The 19893-nt window shown below is 46.9% G+C and overlaps 1 protein-coding gene across 1 annotated transcript in view; it reads right to left on the reverse strand.

Annotated features, from left to right (window-relative positions):
* Nucleotides 1-19893, reverse strand: part of LOC147119514 (FH1/FH2 domain-containing protein 3-like) — a 659765-nt gene that overhangs the window by 514407 nt on the left and 125465 nt on the right. The gene's annotated exons all lie outside the window — the stretch shown is intronic.

Below are 19893 nucleotides of genomic sequence, written 5' to 3' on the forward strand. Positions count from 1 at the left end.
CACACACTCACTGACACACACTGACACACACTCACTGACACACACTCACTAATACAAACTGACACACACTCACTGACTCAAACTGACACACACTCCCTGACACAAACTGACACACTCTCCCTGACACAAACTGACACACACTCCCTGACACACACTCCCTGACACAAACTGTCACAAACTGACTGACACACACTCACTGACACACACTCACTGACACACACTCACTAACACAAACTGACACACACTTACTGACACACACTCACTGACACACACACACTGACACACACACACTTACACACACACACACTGACACAAACTGACACACACTCACTGACTCACACTCACTGACACACACTCACTAACACAAACTGACACACACTCACTGACACACACTTAGTGACACACACACACTGACTAACACAAACTGACACACATTCACTAACACAAACTGACACACACTCACTGACACACACTGACACACACTCACTGACACACACTCACTAACACAAACTGACACACACTCACTGACACACACTCACTGATACACACTCACTGACACACACACACTGACACACACACACTGACACAAACTGACACACACTCACTGACTCACACTCACTGACACACACTCACTAACAGAAACTGACACACACTTAGTGACACACACACACTGACTAACACAAACTGACACACATTCACTGACACAAACTGACACACACTCACTGACACACACTGACACACACTCACTGACACACACTGACACACACACTCAGAGACACAAACTGACACACACTGACACACACTCACTGACACACACCCACTGACACACACTGACACACACTCACTGACACAAACTGACACACACTCACTGACAGAAACTGAAACACACTCACTGACACACACACACTGACACAAACTGACACACACTCACTGACTCACACTCACTGACACACACTCACTAACAGAAACTGACACACACTCACTGACACACACTTAGAGACACACACACACTGACTAACACAAACTGACACACATTCACTGACACAAACTGACACACACTCACTGACACACACTGACACACACTCACTGACACACACTGACACACACACTCAGAGACACAAACTGACACACACTGACACACACTCACTGACACACACTCACTGACGCACACTCACTGACGCACACTCACTGACACAAACTGACACACACTCACTGACACAAACTGACACACACTCACTGACACACACTGACACACACTCACTGACACACACTGACACACAATCATTGACACAAACTGACACACACTCACTGACACACACTGACACACACCCACTGACACAGAATCACTGACACACACTCAGTAACACAAACTGACAGACACTCACTGACACACACTGGCACACACTCACTGACACAGACTCACTGACACAAACTGACACATACTCACTGACACAAACTGACACACACTGACACACACTCTCTGACACAAACTGACACACACTCACTGACACACAATTACACACACTCACTGACACACACTCACTGACACACACTCACTGACACACACTGACACACACTCACTGACACAAACTGCCACACACACACTGACACAAACTGACACACACTCACTGACACAAACTGACACACACTCACTGACACACACTCACTAACACGAACTGACACACTCTCACTGACACACTCACTTACACAAATTGACACACACTCACTGACACACACTCACTGATACACACTCACTGACACACACAAACTGACACAAACTGTCATGCGCTCACGGACACACACTGACACACACTCACTGACACAAACTGACACACACTCACTGACACACACTGACATACACTCACTGACACACACTGACACGCACTCACTGACACACACTGACACACACTCACTGACACACACTGACACACACTCACTCACACACTGACACACACACACTGACACAAACTGACACACACTCACTGACACACACTGACACACACTGACACACACTCACTGACACACACTCACTGACACACACTCACTAACACAAACTGACACACACTCACTAACACAAACTGACACACACTCACTAACACAAACTGACACACATTCGCTGGCACAAACTGACACACACTCACTGACACAAACTGACACACACTCACTGAAACACACTCACTGACACACACTGACAAACACACACTGACACTCACTGACACACACTCACTGACACAAACTGACACACACTCACTGACACAAACTGACACGCACTCACTGACACACACTGACACACACTCACTAACACACACTGACACACACTCACTGACAAAAACTGACACACACTCAGTGACACACACTCACCGACACACACTGACACACACTCACTTGCACAAAGTGACACACACTCACTGACACAAACTGACACACACTCACTGACATGCACTCAGTCACAAACTGACACACACTCACTGACACACACTCACTGACACAAACTGACACACACTCACTGTCACAAACTGACACACACTCACTGACACAAACTGACACACACTCACTGACACACACTGACACACACTCACTGACACACACTGACACACACTCACTGACACAAACTGACACACACTCACTGACACACACTCACTGACACAAACTGACACACACTGACACACACTCACTGACTCACACTCACTGACACACATTCACTGGCACAAACTGACACACACTCACTGATACACACTCACTGACACAAACTGACACACAAAGACTGACACAAACTGACACACACTCACTGACACACACTGACACACACTCACTGACACAAACTGACACACACTCACTGACACACACTGACACACACTCTCTGACACAAACTGACACACACTCACTGACACACACTCACTGACACAAACTGACACACACTCACTGACACACACTCACTGACACACACTCACTGACACACACACTGACACAAACTGACACACACTCACTGACACACACTGACACACACTCACTGACACACACTCACTAATACAAACTGACACACACTCACTGACTCAAACTGACACACACTCCCTGACACAAACTGACACACTCTCCCTGACACAAACTGACACACACTCCCTGACACACACTCCCTGACACAAACTGTCACAAACTGACTGACACACACTCACTGACACACACTCACTGACACACACTCACTAACACAAACTGACACACACTTACTGACACACACTCACTGACACACACACACTGACACACACACACTTACACACACACACACTGACACAAACTGACACACACTCACTGACTCACACTCACTGACACACACTCACTAACACAAACTGACACACACTCACTGACACACACTTAGTGACACACACACACTGACTAACACAAACTGACACACATTCACTAACACAAACTGACACACACTCACTGACACACACTGACACACACTCACTGACACACACTCACTAACACAAACTGACACACACTCACTGACACACACTCACTGATACACACTCACTGACACACACACACTGACACACACACACTGACACAAACTGACACACACTCACTGACTCACACTCACTGACACACACTCACTAACAGAAACTGACACACACTCACTGACACACACTTAGTGACACACACACACTGACTAACACAAACTGACACACATTCACTGACACAAACTGACACACACTCACTGACACACACTGACACACACTCACTGACACACACTGACACACACACTCAGAGACACAAACTGACACACACTGACACACACTCACTGACACACACCCACTGACACACACTGACACACACTCACTGACACAAACTGACACACACTCACTGACTCACACTCACTGACACACACTCACTAACAGAAACTGACACACACTCACTGACACACACTTAGAGACACACACACACTGACTAACACAAACTGACACACATTCACTGACACAAACTGACACACACTCACTGACACACACTGACACACACTCACTGACACACACTCACTGACGCACACTCACTGACGCACACTCACTGACACAAACTGACACACACTCACTGACACAAACTGACACACACTCACTGACACACACTGACACACACTCACTGACACACACTGACACACAATCATTGACACAAACTGACACACACTCACTGACACACACTGACACACACCCACTGACACAGAATCACTGACACACACTCAGTAACACAAACTGACAGACACTCACTGACACACACTGGCACACACTCACTGACACAGACTCACTGACACAAACTGACACATACTCACTGACACAAACTGACACACACTGACACACACTCTCTGACACAAACTGACACACACTCACTGACACACAATTACACACACTCACTGACACACACTCACTGACACACACTCACTGACACACACTGACACACACTCACTGACACAAACTGCCACACACACACTGACACAAACTGACACACACTCACTGACACAAACTGACACACACTCACTGACACACACTCACTAACACGAACTGACACACTCTCACTGACACACTCACTTACACAAATTGACACACACTCACTGACACACACTCACTGATACACACTCACTGACACACACAAACTGACACAAACTGTCATGCGCTCACGGACACACACTGACACACACTCACTGACACAAACTGACACACACTCACTGACACACACTGACATACACTCACTGACACACACTGACACGCACTCACTGACACACACTGACACACACTCACTGACACACACTGACACACACTCACTCACACACTGACACACACACACTGACACAAACTGACACACACTCACTGACACACACTCACTGACACACACTGACACACACTCACTGACACACACTCACTGACACACACTCACGAACACAAACTGACACACACTCACTAACACAAACTGACACACACTCACTAAAACAAACTGACACACATTCGCTGGCACAAACTGACACACACTCACTGACACAAACTGACACACACTCACTGAAACACACTCACTGACACACACTGACAAACACACACTGACACTCACTGACACACACTCACTGACACAAACTGACACACACTCACTGACACAAACTGACACGCACTCACTGACACACACTGACACACACTCACTAACACACACTGACACACACTCACTGACAAAAACTGACACACACTCAGTGACACACACTCACCGACACACACTGACACACACTCACTTGCACAAACTGACACACACTCACTGACATGCACTCAGTCACAAACTGACACACACTCACTGACACACACTCACTGACACAAACTGACACACACTCACTGTCACAAACTGACACACACTCACTGACACAAACTGACACACACTCACTGACACACACTGACACACACTCACTGACACACACTGACACACACTCACTGACACACACTCACTGATACACACTCACTGACACACACTCACTGACACACACTCACTGACACACACACTGACACAAACTGACACACACTCACTGACACACACTGACACACACTCACTGACACACACTCACTAATACAAACTGACACACACTCACTGACTCAAACTGACACACACTCCCTGACACAAACTGACACACTCTCCCTGACACAAACTGACACACACTCCCTGACACACACTCCCTGACACAAACTGTCACAAACTGACTGACACACACTCACTGACACACACTCACTGACACACACTCACTAACACAAACTGACACACACTTACTGACACACACTCACTGACACACACACACTGACACACACACACTTACACACACACACACTGACACAAACTGACACACACTCACTGACTCACACTCACTGACACACACTCACTAACACAAACTGACACACACTCACTGACACACACTTAGTGACACACACACACTGACTAACACAAACTGACACACATTCACTAACACAAACTGACACACACTCACTGACACACACTGACACACACTCACTGACACACACTCACTAACACAAACTGACACACACTCACTGACACACACTCACTGATACACACTCACTGACACACACTCACTGACACACACCCACTGACACACACTGACACACACTCACTGACACAAACTGACACACACTCACTGACAGAAACTGAAACACACTCACTGACACACACACACTGACACAAACTGACACACACTCACTGACTCACACTCACTGACACACACTCACTAACAGAAACTGACACACACTCACTGACACACACTTAGAGACACACACACACTGACTAACACAAACTGACACACATTCACTGACACAAACTGACACACACTCACTGACACACACTGACACACACTCACTGACACACACTGACACACACACTCAGAGACACAAACTGACACACACTGACACACACTCACTGACACACACTCACTGACGCACACTCACTGACGCACACTCACTGACACAAACTGACACACACTCACTGACACAAACTGACACACACTCACTGACACACACTGACACACACTCACTGACACACACTGACACACAATCATTGACACAAACTGACACACACTCACTGACACACACTGACACACACCCACTGACACAGAATCACTGACACACACTCAGTAACACAAACTGACAGACACTCACTGACACACACTGGCACACACTCACTGACACAGACTCACTGACACAAACTGACACATACTCACTGACACAAACTGACACACACTGACACACACTCTCTGACACAAACTGACACACACTCACTGACACACAATTACACACACTCACTGACACACACTCTCTGACACAAACTGACACACACTCACTGACACACACTCACTGACACAAACTGACACACACTCACTGACACACACTCACTGACACAAACTGACACACACTCACTAACACAAACTGACACACATTCACTGGCACAAACTGACACACACTCACTAACACAAACTGACACACACTCACTAACACAAACTGACACACATTCACTGGCACAAACTGACACACACTCACTGACACAAACTGACACACACTCACTGAAACACACTCACTGACACACACTGACAAACACACACTGACACTCACTGACACACACTCACTGACACAAACTGACACACACTCACTGACACAAACTGACACGCACTCACTGACACACACTGACACACACTCACTAACACACACTGACACACACTCACTGACAAAAACTGACACACACTCAGTGACACAAACTCACCGACACACACTGACACACACTCACTTGCACAAAGTGACACACACTCACTGACACAAACTGACACACACTCACTGACATGCACTCAGTCACAAACTGACACACACTCACTGACACACACTCACTGACACAAACTGACACACACTCACTGTCACAAACTGACACACACTCACTGACACAAACTGACACACACTCACTGACACAAACTGACACACACTCACGAACACAAACTGACACAAACTCACTAACACAAACTGACACACATTCACTGGCACAAACTGACACACACTCACTGAAACACACTCACTGACACAAACTGACACACAAGGACTGACACAAACTGACACACACTCACTGACACACACTGACACACAATCACTGACACAAACTGACACACACTCACTGACACACACTGACACACACTCTCTGACACAAACTGACACACACTCACTGACACACACTCACTGACACAAACTGACACACACTCACTGACACACACTCACTGACACAAACTGACACACACTCACTAACACAAACTGACACACATTCACTGGCACAAACTGACACACACTCACTGACACAAACTGACACACACTCATTGAAACACACTCACTGACACACACTGACACACACACACTGACACTCACTGACAGACATTCACTGACAAGCTGACACACACTCACTGACACAAACTGACACACACTCACTGACATACACTGACACACACTCACTGACACAAACTGATACACACTCACTGACACAAACTGACACACGCTCACTGACACAAACTGACACACACTCACTGACACACACTGACACACACTCACTGACACAAACTGACACACACTCACTGACAAACACTCACTGACACACACTCCCTGACACGCACTGACACACACTCACTGACACACACACACTGACACACACACACTGACACAAACTGACACACACTCACTGACTCACACTCACTGACACACATTCACTGACACAAACTGACACACACTCACTGACACAAACTGACACACACTCACTGACACACACTCACTGACACACACTGACTGACACACACTGACACACATAGACTGACACAAACTGACACACACTCACGAACACAAACTGACACAAACTCACTAACACAAACTGACACACATTCACTGGCACAAACTGACACACACTCACTGATACACACTCACTGACACAAACTGACACACAAAGACTGACACAAACTGACACACACTCACTGACACACACTGACACACACTCACTGACACAAACTGACACACACTCACTGACACACACTGACACACACTCTCTGACACAAACTGACACACACTCACTGACACACACTCACTGACACAAACTGACACACACTCACTGACACACACTCACTGACACACACTCACTGACACACACACTGACACAAACTGACACACACTCACTGACACACACTGACACACACTCACTGACACACACTCACTAATACAAACTGACACACACTCACTGACTCAAACTGACACACACTCCCTGACACAAACTGACACACTCTCCCTGACACAAACTGACACACACTCCCTGACACACACTCCCTGACACAAACTGTCACAAACTGACTGACACACACTCACTGACACACACTCACTGACACACACTCACTAACACAAACTGACACACACTTACTGACACACACTCACTGACACACACACACTGACACACACACACTTACACACACACACACTGACACAAACTGACACACACTCACTGACTCACACTCACTGACACACACTCACTAACACAAACTGACACACACTCACTGACACACACTTAGTGACACACACACACTGACTAACACAAACTGACACACATTCACTAACACAAACTGACACACACTCACTGACACACACTGACACACACTCACTGACACACACTCACTAACACAAACTGACACACACTCACTGACACACACTCACTGATACACGCTCACTGACACACACACACTGACACACACACATTGACACAAACTGACACACACTCACTGACTCACACTCACTGACACACACTCACTAACAGAAACTGACACACACTCACTGACACACACTTAGTGACACACACACACTGACTAACACAAACTGACACACATTCACTGACACAAACTGACACACACTCACTGACACACACTGACACACACTCAATGACACACACTGACACACACACTCAGAGACACAAACTGACACACACTGACACACACTCACTGACACACACCCACTGACACACACTGACACACACTCACTGACACAAACTGACACACACTCACTGACAGAAACTGAAACACACTCTCTGACACACACACACTGACACAAACTGACACACACTCACTGACTCACACTCACTGACACACACTCACTAACAGAAACTGACACACACTCACTGACACACACTTAGAGACACACACACTGACTAACACAAACTGACACACATTCACTGACACAAACTGACACACACTCACTGACACACACTGACACACACTCACTGACACACACTGACACACACACTCAGAGACACAAACTGACACACACTGACACACACTCACTGACACACACTCACTGACGCACACTCACTGACGCACACTCACTGACACAAACTGACACACACTCACTGACACAAACTGACACACACTCACTGACACACACTGACACACACTCACTGACACACACTGACACACAATCATTGACACAAACTGACACACACTCACTGACACACACTGACACACACCCACTGACACAGAATCACTGACACACACTCAGTAACACAAACTGACAGACACTCACTGACACACACTGGCACACACTCACTGACACAGACTCACTGACACAAACTGACACATACTCACTGACACAAACTGACACACACTGACACACACTCTCTGACACAAACTGACACACACTCACTGACACACAATTACACACACTCACTGACACACACTCACTGACACACACTCACTGACACACACTGACACACACTCACTGACACAAACTGCCACACACACACTGACACAAACTGACACACACTCACTGACACAAACTGTCACACACTCACTGACACACACTCACTAACACGAACTGACACACTCTCACTGACACACTCACTTACACAAATTGACACACACTCACTGACACACACTCACTGATACACACTCACTGACACACACAAACTGACACAAACTGTCATGCGCTCACGGACACACACTGACACACACTCACTGACACAAACTGACACACACTCACTGACACACACTGACATACACTCACTGACACACACTGACACGCACTCACTGACACACACTGACACACACTCACTGACACACACTGACACACACTCACTCACACACTGACACACACACACTGACACAAACTGACACACACTCACTGACACACACTCACTGACACACACTGACACACACTCACTGACACACACTCACTGACACACACTCACTAACACAAACTGACACACACTCACTAACACAAACTGACACACACTCACTGACACAAACTGACACACATTCACTGGCACAAACTGACACACACTCACTGACACAAACTGACACACACTCACTGAAACACACTCACTGACACACACTGACAAACACACACTGACACTCACTGACACACACTCACTGACACAAACTGACACACACTCACTGACACAAACTGACACGCACTCACTGACACACACTGACACACACTCACTAACACACACTGACACACACTCACTGACAAAAACTGACACACACTCAGTGACACACACTCACCGACACACACTGACACACACTCACTGACATGCACTCAGTCACAAACTGACACACACTCACTGACACACACTCACTGACACAAACTGACACACACTCACTGTCACAAACTGACACACACTCACTGACACAAACTGACACACACTCACTGACACAAACTGACACACACTCACGAACACAAACTGACACAAACTCACTAACACAAACTGACACACATTCACTGGCACAAACTGACACACACTCACTGAAACACACTCACTGACACAAACTGACACACAAGGACTGACACAAACTGACACACACTCACTGACACACACTGACACACAATCACTGACACAAACTGACACACACTCACTGACACACACTGACACACACTCTCTGACACAAACTGACACACACTCACTGACACACACTCACTGACACAAACTGACACACACTCACTGACACACACTCACTGACACAAACTGACACACACTCACTAACACAAACTGACACACATTCACTGGCACAAACTGACACACACTCACTGACACAAACTGACACACACTCATTGAAACACACTCACTGACACACACTGACACACACACACTGACACTCACTGACACACATTCACTGACAAGCTGACACACACTCACTGACACAAACTGACACACACTCACTGACATACACTGACACACACTCACTGACACAAACTGATACACACTCACTGACACAAACTGACACACGCTCACTGACACAAACTGACACACACTCACTGACACACACTGACACACACTCACTGACACAAACTGACACACACTCACTGACACACACTCACTGACACACACTCCCTGACACGCACTGACACACACTCACTGACACACACACACTGACACACACACACTGACACAAACTGACACACACTCACTGACTCACACTCACTGACACACATTCACTGACACAAACTGACACACACTCACTGACACAAACTGACACACACTCACTGACACACACTCACTGACACACACTGACTGACACACACTGACACACATAGACTGACACAAACTGACGCACACTCACGAACACAAACTGACACAAACTCACTAACACAAACTGACACACATTCACTGGCACAAACTGACACACACTCACTGATACACACTCACTGACACAAACTGACACACAAAGACTGACACAAACTGACACACACTCACTGACACACACTGACACACACTCACTGACACAAACTGACACACACTCACTGACACACACTGACACACACTCTCTGACACAAACTGACACACACTCACTGACACACACTCACTGACACAAACTGACACACACTCACTGACACACACTCACTGACACACACTCACTGACACACACACTGACACAAACTGACACACACTCACTGACACACACTGACACACACTCACTGACACACACTCACTAATACAAACTGACACACACTCACTGACTCAAACTGACACACACTCCCTGACACAAACTGACACACTCTCCCTGACACAAACTGACACACACTCCCTGACACACACTCCCTGACACAAACTGTCACAAACTGACTGACACACACTCACTGACACACACTCACTGACACACACTCACTAACACAAACTGACACACACTTACTGACACACACTCACTGACACACACACACTGACACACACACACTTACACACACACACACTGACACAAACTGACACACACTCACTGACTCACACTCACTGACACACACTCACTAACACAAACTGACACACACTCACTGACACACACTTAGTGACACACACACACTGACTAACACAAACTGACACACATTCACTAACACAAACTGACACACACTCACTGACACACACTCACTAACACAAACTGACACACACTCACTGACACACACTCACTGATACACACTCACTGACACACACACACTGACACACACACACTGACACAAACTGACACACACTCACTGACTCACACTCACTGACACACACTCACTAACAGAAACTGACACACACTCACTGACACACACTTAGTGACACACACACACTGACTAACACAAACTGACACACATTCACTGACACAAACTGACACACACTCACTGACACACACTGACACACACTCACTGACACACACTGACACACACACTCAGAGACACAAACTGACACACACTGACACACACTCACTGACACACACCCACTGACACACACTGACAAACACTCACTGACACAAACTGACACACACTCACTGACAGAAACTGAAACACACTCTCTGACACACACACACTGACACAAACTGACACACACTCACTGACTCACACTCACTGACACACACTCACTAACAGAAACTGACACACACTCACTGACACACACTTAGAGACACACACACTGACTAACACAAACTGACACACATTCACTGACACAAACTGACACACACTCACTGACACACACTGACACACACTCACTGACACACACTGACACACACACTCAGAGACACAAACTGACACACACTGACACACACTCACTGACACACACTCACTGACGCACACTCACTGACGCACACTCACTGACACAAACTGACACACACTCACTGACACAAACTGACACACACTCACTGACACACACTGACACACACTCACTGACACACACTGACACACAATCATTGACACAAACTGACACACACTCACTGACACACACTGACACACACCCACTGACACAGAATCACTGACACACACTCAGTAACACAAACTGACAGACACTCACTGACACACACTGGCACACACTCACTGACACAGACTCACTGACACAAACTGACACATACTCACTGACACAAACTGACACACACTGACACACACTCTCTGACACAAACTGACACACACTCACTGACACACAATTACACACACTCACTGACACACACTCACTGACACACACTCACTGACACACACTGACACACACTCACTGACACAAACTGCCACACACACACTGACACAAACTGACACACACTCACTGACACAAACTGACACACACTCACTGACACACACTCACTAACACGAACTGACACACTCTCACTGACACACTCACTTACACAAATTGACACACACTCACTGACACACACTCACTGATACACACTCACTGACACACACAAACTGACACAAACTGTCATGCGCTCACGGACACACACTGACACACACTCACTGACACAAACTGACACACACTCACTGACACACACTGACATACACTCACTGACACACACTGACACGCACTCACTGACACACACTGACACACACTCACTGACACACACTGACACACACTCACTCACACACTGACACACACACACTGACACAAACTGACACACACTCACTGACACACACTCACTGACACACACTGACACACACTCACTGACACACACTCACTAACACAAACTGACACACACTCACTAACACAAACTGACACACACTCACTAACACAAACTGACACACATTCACTGGCACAAACTGACACACACTCACTGACACAAACTGACACACACTCACTGAAACACACTCACTGACACACACTGACAAACACACACTGACACTCACTGACACACACTCACTGACACAAACTGACACACACTCACTGACACAAACTGACACGCACTCACTGACACACACTGACACACACTCACTAACACACACTGACACACACTCACTGACAAAAACTGACACACACTCAGTGACACACACTCACCGACACACACTGACACACACTCACTTGCACAAAGTGACACACACTCACTGACACAAACTGACACACACTCACTGACATGCACTCAGTCACAAACTGACACACACTCACTGACACACACTCACTGACACAAACTGACACACACTCACTGTCACAAACTGACACACACTCACTGACACAAACTGACACACACTCACTGACACAAACTGACACACACTCACGAACACAAACTGACACAAACTCACTAACACAAACTGACACACATTCACTGGCACAAACTGACACACACTCACTGAAACACACTCACTGACACAAACTGACACACAAGGACTGACACAAACTGACACACACTCACTGACACACACTGACACACAATCACTGACACAAACTGACACACACTCACTGACACACACTGACACACACTCTCTGACACAAACTGACACACACTCACTGACACACACTCACTGACACAAACTGACACACACTCACTGACACACACTCACTGACACAAACTGACACACACTCACTAACACAAACTGACACACATTCACTGGCACAAACTGACACACACTCACTGACACAAACTGACACACACTCATTGAAACACACTCACTGACACACACTGACACACACACACTGACACTCACTGACACACATTCACTGACAAGCTGACACACACTCACTGACACAAACTGACACACACTCACTGACATACACTGACACACACTCACTGACACAAACTGATACACACTCACTGACACAAACTGACACACGCTCACTGACACAAACTGACACACACTCACTGACACACACTGACACACACTCACTGACACAAACTGACACACACTCACTGACACACACTCACTGACACACACTCCCTGACACGCACTGACACACACTCACTGACACACACACACTGACACACACACACTGACACAAACTGACACACACTCACTGACTCACACTCACTGACACACATTCACTGACACAAACTGACACACACTCACTGACACAAACTGACACACACTCACTGACACACACTCACTGACACACACTGACTGACACACACTGACACACATAGACTGACACAAACTGACACACACTCACGAACACAAACTGACACAAACTCACTAACACAAACTGACACACATTCACTGGCACAAACTGACACACACTCACTGATACACACTCACTGACACAAACTGACACACAAAGACTGACACAAACTGACACACACTCACTGACACACACTGACACACACTCACTGACACAAACTGACACACACTCACTGACACACACTGACACACACTCTCTGACACAAACTGACACACACTCACTGACACACACTCACTGACACAAACTGACACACACTCACTGACACACACTCACTGACACACACTCACTGACACACACACTGACACAAACTGACACACACTCACTGACACACACTGACACACACTCACTGACACACACTCACTAATACAAACTGACACACACTCACTGACTCAAACTGACACACACTCCCTGACACAAACTGACACACTCTCCCTGACACAAACTGACACACACTCCCTGACACACACTCCCTGACACAAACTGTCACAAACTGACTGACACACACTCACTGACACACACTCACTGACACACACTCACTAACACAAACTGACACACACTTACTGACACACACTCACTGACACACACACACTGACACACACACACTTACACACACACACACTGACACAAACTGACACACACTCACTGACTCACACTCACTGACACACACTCACTAACACAAACTGACACACACTCACTGACACACACTTAGTGACACACACACACTGACTAACACAAACTGACACACATTCACTAACACAAACTGACACACACTCACTGACACACACTGACACACACTCACTAACACAAACTGACACACACTCACTGACACACACTCACTGATACACACTCACTGACACACACACACTGACACACACACACTGACACAAACTGACACACACTCACTGACTCACACTCACTGACACACACTCACTAACAGAAACTGACACACACTTAGTGACACACACACACTGACTAACACAAACTGACACACATTCACTGACACAAACTGACACACACTCACTGACACACACTGACACACACTCACTGACACACACTGACACACACACTCAGAGACACAAACTGACACACACTGACACACACTCACTGACACACACCCACTGACACACACTGACACACACTCACTGACACAAACTGACACACACTCACTGACAGAAACTGAAACACACTCACTGACACACACACACTGACACAAACTGACACACACTCACTGACTCACACTCACTGACACACACTCACTAACAGAAACTGACACACACTCACTGACACACACTTAGAGACACACACACACTGACTAACACAAACTGACACACATTCACTGACACAAACTGACACACACTCACTGACACACACTGACACACACTCACTGACACACACTGACACACACACTCAGAGACACAAACTGACACACACTGACACACACTCACTGACACACACTCACTGACGCACACTCACTGACGCACACTCACTGACACAAACTGACACACACTCACTGACACAAACTGACACACACTCACTGACACACACTGACACACACTCACTGACACACACTGACACACAATCATTGACACAAACTGACACACACTCACTGACACACACTGACACACACCCACTGACACAGAATCACTGACACACACTCAGTAACACAAACTGACAGACACTCACTGACACACACTGGCACACACTCACTGACACAGACTCACTGACACAAACTGACACATACTCACTGACACAAACTGACACACACTGACACACACTCTCTGACACAAACTGACACACACTCACTGACACACAATTACACACACTCACTGACACACACTCACTGACACACACTCACTGACACACACTGACACACACTCACTGACACAAACTGCCACACACACACTGACACAAACTGACACACACTCACTGACACAAACTGACACACACTCACTGACACACACTCACTAACACGAACTGACACACTCTCACTGACACACTCACTTACACAAATTGACACACACTCACTGACACACACTCACTGATACACACTCACTGACACACACAAACTGACACAAACTGTCATGCGCTCACGGACACACACTGACACACACTCACTGACACAAACTGACACACACTCACTGACACACACTGACATACACTCACTGACACACACTGACACGCACTCACTGACACACACTGACACACACTCACTGACACACACTGACACACACTCACTCACACACTGACACACACACACTGACACAAACTGACACACACTCACTGACACACACTGACACACACTGACACACACTCACTGACACACACTCACTGACACACACTCACTAACACAAACTGACACACACTCACTAACACAAACTGACACACACTCACTAACACAAACTGACACACATTCGCTGGCACAAACTGACACACACTCACTGACACAAACTGACACACACTCACTGAAACACACTCACTGACACACACTGACAAACACACACTGACACTCACTGACACACACTCACTGACACAAACTGACACACACTCACTGACACAAACTGACACGCACTCACTGACACACACTGACACACACTCACTAACACACACTGACACACACTCACTGACAAAAACTGACACACACTCAGTGACACACACTCACCGACACACACTGACACACACTCACTTGCACAAAGTGACACACACTCACTGACACAAACTGACACACACTCACTGACATGCACTCAGTCACAAACTGACACACACTCACTGACACACACTCACTGACACAAACTGACACACACTCACTGTCACAAACTGACACACACTCACTGACACAAACTGACACACACTCACTGACACACACTGACACACACTCACTGACACACACTGACACACACTCACTGACACAAACTGACACACACTCACTGACACACACTCACTGACACAAACTGACACACACTGACACACACTCACTGACTCACACTCACTGACACACACTCACTGGCACAAACTGACACACACTCACTGATACACACTCACTGACACAAACTGACACACAAAGACTGACACAAACTGACACACACTCACTGACACACACTGACACACACTCACTGACACAAACTGACACACACTCACTGACACACACTGACACACACTCTCTGACACAAACTGACACACACTCACTGACACACACTCACTGACACAAACTGACACACACTCACTGACACACACTCACTGACACACACTCACTGACACACACACTGACACAAACTGACACACACTCACTGACACACACTGACACACACTCACTGACACACACTCACTAATACAAACTGACACACACTCACTGACTCAAACTGACATACACTCCCTGACACAAACTGACACACTCTCCCTGACACAAACTGACACACACTCCCTGACACACACTCCCTGACACAAACTGTCACAAACTGACTGACACACACTCACTGACACACACTCACTGACACACACTCACTAACACAAACTGACACACACTTACTGACACACACTCACTGACACACACACACTGACACACACACACTTACACACACACACACTGACACAAACTGACACACACTCACTGACTCACACTCACTGACACACACTCACTAACAGAAACTGACACACACTCACTGACACACACTTAGAGACACACACACACTGACTAACACAAACTGACACACATTCACTGACACAAACTGACACACACTCACTGACACACACTGACACACACTCACTGACACACACTGACACACACACTCAGAGACACAAACTGACACACACTGACACACACTCACTGACACACACTCACTGACGCACACTCACTGACGCACACTCACTGACACAAACTGACACACACTCACTGACACAAACTGACACACACTCACTGACACACACTGACACACACTCACTGACACACACTGACACACAATCATTGACACAAACTGACACACACTCACTGAC

The sequence above is a fragment of the Somniosus microcephalus genome, chromosome 4 (assembly GCF_052327205.1).
Source record: "Somniosus microcephalus isolate GS21.2 chromosome 4, FLI_Smic_1.0, whole genome shotgun sequence".
Classification (NCBI taxonomy): domain Eukaryota; kingdom Metazoa; phylum Chordata; class Chondrichthyes; order Squaliformes; family Somniosidae; genus Somniosus; species Somniosus microcephalus.